The 9325-nt window shown below is 36.2% G+C and overlaps 1 protein-coding gene across 1 annotated transcript in view; it reads right to left on the minus strand.

The window, feature by feature from the left end:
- Window positions 1-7905, minus strand: part of LOC121022710 (interferon-induced very large GTPase 1-like) — a 60379-nt gene extending 52474 nt beyond the window's left edge. The window contains exon 1 of the mRNA XM_040464113.1: window positions 7620-7905. The gene's annotated coding sequence lies outside the window, so the exon portion shown is untranslated. The remainder of the gene's footprint in view (window positions 1-7619) is intronic.
- Between the last annotated feature and the right edge of the window lie 1420 nt (window positions 7906-9325).

Consider the following 9325-nt stretch of genomic DNA (forward strand, 5'->3'; position numbering starts at 1 on the left):
AGCCCTGCAATAAATATTAAAGAAGAATCTTTGAGTGTAAAAGAGAGACCAAAAGCGACAGTGTAAAGGCAGGAAACACAATAGCAATAAAAATGAATATTTCTTTAAAAATCAGTCAAGGAACTCACATACATAAAAAGGATATAAAATACAATAACATATACCTAAAATGTGAGCATGGAGGATGGAAAGGAGAAAAGAATGGGTTCAAACTGGAACAACCCTCAACTTACTATAGACTAATCTGATATAGGTAATTGGAGAACAGTTTATAAACAAACCTAATGGTAACCATATATCAAACCCCAAAAATAAACTTGCAAAGAATAAGGGGAAATAAATCCAAATATATCACCAAAGAAAATCAGCAAATATAAAAGAGAGACAGACAGAAAGGAACAGAGAAAATCTCTAGAAACAACCACAAAACATGTAATAAAATGGCAATAAATACATATCTATCAATAATTACTCTGAATGTAAATGGACTAAATACTCCAATCAAAGACATAAGGTATCAGAATGGATTAAAAAAAACCCTCAAGACTCATCTATATCCCACCTAACAGAGACTCATTTTAGACCTAAAAACACCTGCAGATTGAAAGTGAGGGGATGGAGAAACATTTATGATGCCAATGGATGTCAAATGAAAGGTGGAGTAGCAATACTTGTATCAGACAAACTAGACTTTAAAGATTGTGATAAGAGACAAAAAAGGGCACTATGTTATAAGTAATAGGACAGTCCAACAAGAAGTTAGACAATTGTAAATATTTATGCACACAACATGAGAGCATCTAAATACATAAAATAATTACAAACATAAAGGAATTAATTGATAACAATGCAATAATAGTAGGAGATTTTAACGCCTAACTTACATCCATGGACAGATTATCTAAACAGAAAATAAACAAGGAAATAATGGCCTTTAATGACAAAGTGGGCCAGATGGACCTAACAGATATATTCAGAACACCCCATCCTAAGACATCCTGAAAACACATTCTTTTCAAGTGCACATGGAATATTCTGCAGAATAGATGACATATTAGGTCACACAACAGGTATCAGCAAACACAAGAAGATTGAAGTCATACCATGCACCTTTTTATAGCACTATGTAGCTAGAAGTCAACCACAAGAAAGAATCTGGGAATCCCAGAAATACGTGGAGGCTAAACAACATGCTACTAAACAATGAATGGATAAAGCAGGAAATCAAAGAAGAATTTAAAAAATACTACATGGAAACAAGTGAAAATGAAAACACTTGCTCCAAACCCTTTGAGATACTATAAAAGTAGTCCTAAGAGGGAAGTATATAGCAGTGTAGGTCTACAAGAAAAACCTCAAATAAACAATCTAACCTTATACTTAAAGAAGTTAGAAAAAGACCAACCAATGAAGCCTAATGCCAGCAAAAGGAAGGAAATAAGAATCATTAGAGCAGAAATAAATGATACAGAGACTAAAAAACCCAGTAGAGCAGATCAATGAAACCAGGAGGTGGTTCTTTGAAAACATTAATAAAATGGATAAATCTTTAGCCAGACTTATCAAAATTTATAGAAGAGAAAGGACCAGAATAAACAACATTGCAAATGAGAGTGGAGACATAAGAGCCAACACCACAGAAATACAAACAATTATAAGAGCATATTATGAAAAATCATATGCCAACAAATTGGACAACCTAGAAGAAATGGATAAATCCCTAGAAACATATAAATTACCCAAACTGAAACAGGAAGAAGCAGAAAACTTGAACAGACTGGTAGTCAGCAAAGAAATTGAATCAGTAATCAAATATCTCCCAACAAACAAAAGTCCAGGACCAGATGGCTTCACAGGGGAATTCTACCAAATGTTTAAAGAATTAGTACCTATTCTTCTCAAACTATTCCAAAAAATAGAAAAGGGAGGGAAACTTACAAATTCATTTTATGAGGCCAGGATTACCCTGATAGGAAACCAGGTAAGAATTGCACTAAAAAGAGAACTGTGGGCCAGTATTTCTGATGAATGTAGATGCAAAACTTCTCAATAAAAACTAGCAAACCAAATCCAACAATACATTAAAAAAGTCACCATGGACAAGGGGGATTTATTCCTGGGTTGCAAGGGTGGTTTAATATTCACAAATCAATCAATGTGATACATGACATTAATAGAAGAAAGGATAAGAATGATCCTTTCCATAGATGATATTTTTAACATATCATTTTAATAGATGCTGAAAAAAGATATGACAAAGTACAATATCTATTCATGATAAAAACCCTCAATAAAGTATGTTTAGGGGGAGCATACTGCAACATAAAGACTGGTCAATTTTTGTGCAAGTTCCTATTTGAAGATGTTTGAAATTTTTCTAAAAGATGTACTCATATGAGTGGAATTCCCTTATTATCAGAAATCATTAGGGGCGCCTGGGTGGCTCAGTCGCTTAAGCGTCCGACTTCGGCTCAGGTCATGATCTCACGGTTCATGAGTTCGAGCCCCGCATCGGGCTCTGTGCTGACAGCTCAGAGCCTGGAGCCTGTTTCAGATTCTGTGTCTCTCTCTCTCTCTGACCCTCCCCCGTTCATGCTCTGTCTCTCTCTGTCTCAAAAGTAAATAAACGTTTAAAAAAAAAAAAAAAGAAATCATTAATCTATGTGAGTAGGAATCTTAAATATTTTCCATACAGATAGATGATTTTCCTACCCTCATTAATCTAATAATGTTCCTCTTCTGATTTGTATCACTGTCTCTCTAATAAACAGAGCTTGTGTATGGAAGGTTTTTGTTTTCTAGGCTCTTATTCTCTGCCTTTGCCATATTTGTTTATCCTCTGTCATTATTAGAGATTATTCTAAATGGTATTGACTTGTAAAATACTTTATTATCTGCTTCGGCAAGTACCTCCCCTTTATTTTTTTTCTTCTAGTAGTGTTGGTTACTTTTGACTTTTAAATAGATTCTCATATTATTTTAATGTAAACTTTTAACCTTGTTAAGCTTTTGTCTATAATTACATTGAGTTTGAGAATTTTTTTGGAGGGGAAAATGCCATCATTATTGAGACTTGTCTTTACAAATATGGTTTGTTTCTCTATTATTTAGGTGTTTTTTTATGTGCTTCAATAAAGTTCCATAACTTTCTTTCGTAAAGTTCTTATACACTTTCAGTAGATTTACTTAGATTCTTTATTATTCTATTGTTAGTGTTAATGACATGGTTTTAAAATTACATTCTTTTTTTAATGCTTCTACATATATATTTATTTTTTTTCTGCAAATTTTTATGTAAATTCCAATTAGTTAACATATAGTGTAATATTAGTTTCAGGTGTAGAATTTCGTGATTCATTATTTACATGAAACACCCAGTGCCCACCACCACAAGTGCCCTCCTTAACCCCATCCCCTATTTAACTCATCCACCCCACCTACCTCCCCTCCAGTAATATCAGTTTGTTCTCTATAGTTAAGAGTCTGTTTCTTGGTTTGCTTCTCTTTTTTAAAAAAACTACATTCTTGAAATCTGGCCATTTGTAGCAACGTGGATGGAACTGGAGAGTGTTATGCTAAGTGAGATAAGTCAGGCAGAGAAAGACAGATACCATATGTTTTCACTCATATGTGGATCATGAGAAACTCAACAGAAGACCAGGGGGGAGGGGAAGGGAGGAAAAAGTTATAGACAGGGAAGGAGGCAAACCATAAGTGACTCTTAAATACTGACAACAAACTGAAGGTTGATGGCGGGGGGGGGGGGGGGGCGGGGGGAGGGGAAAGTGGGTGATGGGCATTGAGGAGGGCACCTGTTGGGATGAGCACTGGGTGTTGTATGGAAACCAATTTGACAATAAATTTCATATTAAAATAAAAATAAAAATTACGTTCTGTATGGTTTCTTGCAGGCATACAATTTTGTAAATTTAGCTTCTATACAGACATGAAAGAATAATATAGGTGACATTTAGTTATATATTCACATGCAAATGTACTCATGGGATAGATACAACGAGTAGACTGTTGTCAGTGAACAAACTGCAAAAACAGATTTGTAAAAGTCTGGGATCACTTAAGTCTTGCTCTTTTTTTCATTGATAAGCAAATTAACTTTTAGCCAGCAAAGAGGTAAATCTAGACAGCCTGACTTGAGCAGACTGGCTGGAATCTTCAAAATGATTTATGGATTCTCTGAAAACCCTGTGAATTTAATTATGGAGTATTTGTGACAAGTGTCTTCCATGTCATTCTGTTAACACCAATTTCTTAGGCTAGTTTATACTTTTTCATCAGGATTTTCTCCTAACAAACTTGTTGACCCTTCTGTTAATCATAACAATGTGGTTATAGATGTTATGGAATTCTTTAGGCAGGTAGTCATACTATCCGCAAATAATAGACATTTTATTTCTTTTAAAAACTTTATTTTTTTAATGTTTATTTATTTTTGAGAGAGAGAAAATGAATGAGTGGGGGAGGGGCAGAGAGAGAGGGAAACCCAGAATCTGAAGCAGGTTCTAGGCTCTGAGCTATCAGCACAGAGCCTGACATGGGCTTGAACCCATGAACTGTGAGATCATGACCTGAGCCAGAGTCAGACGCTTAACTGACTGAGCTACCCAGGTGCCCCTAGACATTTTATTTCTTATCTTTTAATCCTTAGTGTTGTAATTGTTATCTGACTGTGATCAGTGGAGCTGTAATTAAATGTGGAACAAGAACTTTGATACAGGATATATTTTAATGTTCCTGACTTTAAAGAGAATATTTTTAACATTTCACCATTAAATATGATGTTTCCTATATATTTGTGGGAGATGTTCCCGATTAAACAACTTTCGTTGTATTGTCAGTGTGCTAACTTTATTATGAATCTGTGCTGAATTTTTTTTTTTAGTTAAACAATGATTTTGTTGCTTGAGAACTTAGACAAATGTGTGTAACCAGGGCAGAAGCTGTGGATGACTCATATTTCTAGTTGGAGAGGAGGACTCGTATGATTTTACAATATTGGGCCAACTAGTGAATATGGCTCTTGACCAGAAACAGAAAAATGTAAGACACTTAATGAATTTGTCCAGAGGCCACACTAATCTCTGTATCGTTACAATTTTAGTATATGTACTGATAAATCCTAATAAATGTATTGAGATAAATTCACATAACATAACATTCACCATTTTTTATCTATTTTAAATTGTATAATTCAAAGGTTTTTACTATGTTCACAATGTTGTACATCAAAGGACACTACCAGAAGAGTGAAGAGACAATTCAATGAATAGGAGACAATTTTTTCTTTCTTCCTTCCTTTCTTGCTTTTCTTTCCTCCTTCCTTCCTTCCTTCCTTCCTTCCTTCCTTCCTTCCTTCCTTCCTTCCTTCCTTCCTTCCTTCCTTCCTTTCTTTGTCTATGTACCCATCTGTCTATCTATTATCTATCTGTCAATCATCTATCTAAATCCGGAACATTTTTATCACCCCAAAGAAACTTCATCCCCATTCAGCACTACCTCCTCATTTCCCCTCCTCACTATTGTAGAGATCACTAATATACTTTCTATCTCTATGAATTTGCCCATTCTGAACATTTCATATAAGTAGAATCATACGGTATGTGGCCTTTGGTGTCTACCTTCTTTCATTTAGCATGTTTTTTCCAGGGTTCATCCATGTTGTAGCATGCATCAGTACTTCATTCTGTTTTATGGCTGAATGACATTCTATTGTATGGGTCTACCACATTTGTTTATCCATTCATCAGTTGATGGGCATTTGGGTTATTTTTACTTTTTTGGCTATTATGAATAATGCTGCCATTATCAATTTGTTTACAAGTTTTTATGTGAACGTCTCTTGGAATTGAAATCTAGAAGTGGAAATGCTGGGTCATATGGTAATTCTGTGTTTAACTTTTTGAAGAGCTTCCTGTTTTTCACAGCCATTGCACTGTTTTACGTTTTTACCAGCCATGTAATGGAGATTTCAGTTTTACCACATCCTCTTATTTGTTTATTCCCTTTTATTTCCATCTCCACTTTTATTCTCATTTCCTTCATAGACACCCACTTTAATGGGTTTGATATGTATGGTAATGTGTGTGGCCATGTAAGTATACTGGTAAAACGTATAATCTTTTTTTTACATGAGTATATATTATTAATTTATATAAATAGTTGTGTAATATAGACTTTGTTCTATTTCTTTTTGCCCCCTTTCTCTGTGTGATCTCTTCATGTTGTCTCCTCGATGTAACTTCATTGTAGTTGGGCTTCTTATATGGTGGTTAAAGACCCCATAAGATAGTGTTCCTAGCAAACAAGGTGGAAAATACATGGCATTTTTTATGACCTAGCAATGGACTGTATAGTGTCACTTCTGCAGTGCTCTTTGGTTGAGGTAATCACAAAACCTGCTCAGTTTCAGGAGGAGAGGACAGAGACCCTACTTCTTGATGTGAAGAATGTCAAAGAATTTGGATATCTATGAAAACTTTCATGGATATTTGATCTGTTATTAAATAAAAATAGCTGGTTATGGCAGACCTTACTTGATTATGAGAAATATGACTTTGTTCTCAATCGTTGACAAAACTAGCTAAATCAGATTTTTTTAAATCATATTCTCCCTTACAGAGGTTTATTTCTGTCTGTGTGTGCTGTGTTATACCTAGAGGAGAGCCCAGTAATATAGTAATAATAGTTCATATATTTTTAATCCCTTGCTAACTGTGGGATACTAAGCATTGGGATTAGTGTTCTTAATTGTAATTTCTACAACAATCCTTTGAAGTAAGTGCTGCTGCTGCTGTTATTGTTGTTATTATCATCAACTAAACTGGTGCACATTCAGCTCGCTGGTTATGAAAATGTTGAAATACTTCCATACGGAGTGGTAAACAGCTGCTGCTTCAAGGGTGTCTTTGATGTCCTGGTCATCCAGACTGCATACCCTTCCCCACAATCCAACAGCAGCTAAAAGGCTAATTCTGGGTGCTATAGAGAGCCAGACTCTACCCAGAGTGTTCAGTGCTTCTTCCTTTTCATTTACCATTTTGAACACCACTCCTAGATAGTGTTATTTTGGAAATGGAAGAAAAGATCAGACACAGAGAAGTTAAATGACTTGTCCTGACCACATAGCCAAGATTCAGCTTAGGAAATCCTAGACCCCCACCTGTGCTGTTAACTACTCTCCTGTAATGTGAAGTCTGTGAATGTTTGTGGAATAAATCGGCACAATTAAGATTCTGTGATCTTTTCCCCCCAAATGACAAAGAAGGAAGTTTGGAAAGAGGTAAGGATGCTTCTATGAGTCCTAGAGGCTAGAATAAATAGATTTTCCTAGCATGCTTGGTATGGCTATCAGCACACACAGATGAACTTCCCCTCCCAAATTTGGTTTGGATGTTATGACTGATAACATGTTTCTCCCTCTCTCCTTCCCTCCCTCCCTCTCCTTCTCCCTCTCCCTCCCTCCCTCTCCCTCCCTCCCTCTCTCTCTCTCTCTCTCCCTCCCTCTCTCTCTCTCTCTCTCTCTCTCTCTCTCTCTCTCTCACACACACACACACACACACACATACACACACACACATTGAATGAAAAGGTTCATTACTTACATAATTGAGGTCTCTGTGGAGAATAGGGAAGACCTTTCGAGGACGTCTGAAATGTCTGAAGAGCCAGGAAAGGAAGTGGCCTGGGTTTTTATCGTGGTGAGGGGTGGGGCTGGGTAAAACGTCATGTACTTGGGGAAGGGTGTGTGTGGTTTGCATTTGTGCTGATGCTAAATATGGGAACATCAGGGCTTTCTCATTAGTTTACCCAGATGTGGATGCAAGGGGAAGAGTGAAAGAGGAGTTTAAAAAGTTGTTAGCAGTCAAATATCAACCACCCAAAAAAGGAGTTGTACTCCTCATTATAGTGCTTTATTCCAATTTCCTTTTTCCTTTCCAGCCTAGAGTTATTGCAGCATAGTAGAAAGAGCACAGGCTTTCATATCTGAAACTTTAGAAATCATGTCTTAAGGAGTACATCTATGAGAACTGGCAAAAATGAAGCTCACAGTCAGCTCTACTCACAGGATTTATTGTTTATTTCTTTATTTCTTTATTTCTTTACTTTATTTTTATATGAAATATAATTTATTGTCAAATTGGTTTCCATACGACACCCAGTGCTCATCCCAACACGTTACTCATAGGATTTATAAATCATTCAAAGGATGACCAAGAGAATTGCAGAGATAAGAGATATATTTGAGTTTATTAGGCTGCTTGACATTCCCCTTAGGTTTCTTATAGGAAATGTGTTCAATGTGGTAGGGATGACTGGTGGTCAGGGGAGGAATTCACCAGGTATAAATTGTACCCAAGAAACGGTGTAAAGTGTATCTATGGCACTCAGCAACCTTTGACCCATCCACTGCCTGAAACAACTTCCTGATAGAGGAAAAACAGTAATTCTGGGGCTCAGCAAACCACACAATCTAGGTTCAGATATCTGAACAATTTGCTACACTATAATCTATGATATTTTCCTGACATCTGTACTATAAATAAATCAACATCACCTCACTTGCATTTGCATTACAGGTCCTAGGATTTTTTCCTTTTATGTTTGTTTTATATGTTTGGTTTATATATAGTCCTATGGGCAAGATGGGCTATGGTTAACCTCTGCCTGAAATAACTACCTTTGGATTTTTTCTGTGAAACTGACTAGGAGATTGGATGATGATGAGTTTGGGGTGGAGTTAAGAAATGGGAATCACTTAAGTCTTAGAGTTCAGTGACAAGATTGTCTTTCCTCAGGACATTTCTTCTACATCCCCCCACTATGTCTTTCCTCCAGCCTCTAATCTAGTCATCTAGAAGAAAGAGAAAGGACAAAGGAATACTTTAGCCATGCTCTCTTTAGAGGCATGAGTGGAGGTCAGGCTTGTGGAAACAAACTTTCTCTTCCCTTAGAGTAATTCCCTCTGTATTTTTTTCTTACCACTGTCTGGACATTCATTCCATCTCAGCATCTTGTTTGTCTCTGGATTTTCAGGCCTACAATGGGGAGATAACTGATGTATTCTAATCTTCCTTGCTCCAAGGTCTTCTGGCTTCTTCTTTCCTGCTTTCTCTTCAAAAGACTCTTCCATACACAGATAGGGAATAATAAGATTAATAATTCTTTTTCCTAAGACTTCAGTAAATCTTTACTGAACATCTACTAAGTGTGAGGCCTTATGCTAATATTACAGAAATATGTGTGAATATGTTTTATGGGGCAGGGGTAGGAAACAGATATGCAAGTAAATAATGAAGTTAAAAGATGC

The sequence above is a fragment of the Herpailurus yagouaroundi genome, unplaced genomic scaffold (genome assembly GCF_014898765.1).
Source record: "Herpailurus yagouaroundi ecotype Mexico unplaced genomic scaffold, PumYag 430, whole genome shotgun sequence".
In the NCBI taxonomy this organism is placed as follows: Eukaryota; Metazoa; Chordata; class Mammalia; order Carnivora; family Felidae; genus Herpailurus; species Herpailurus yagouaroundi.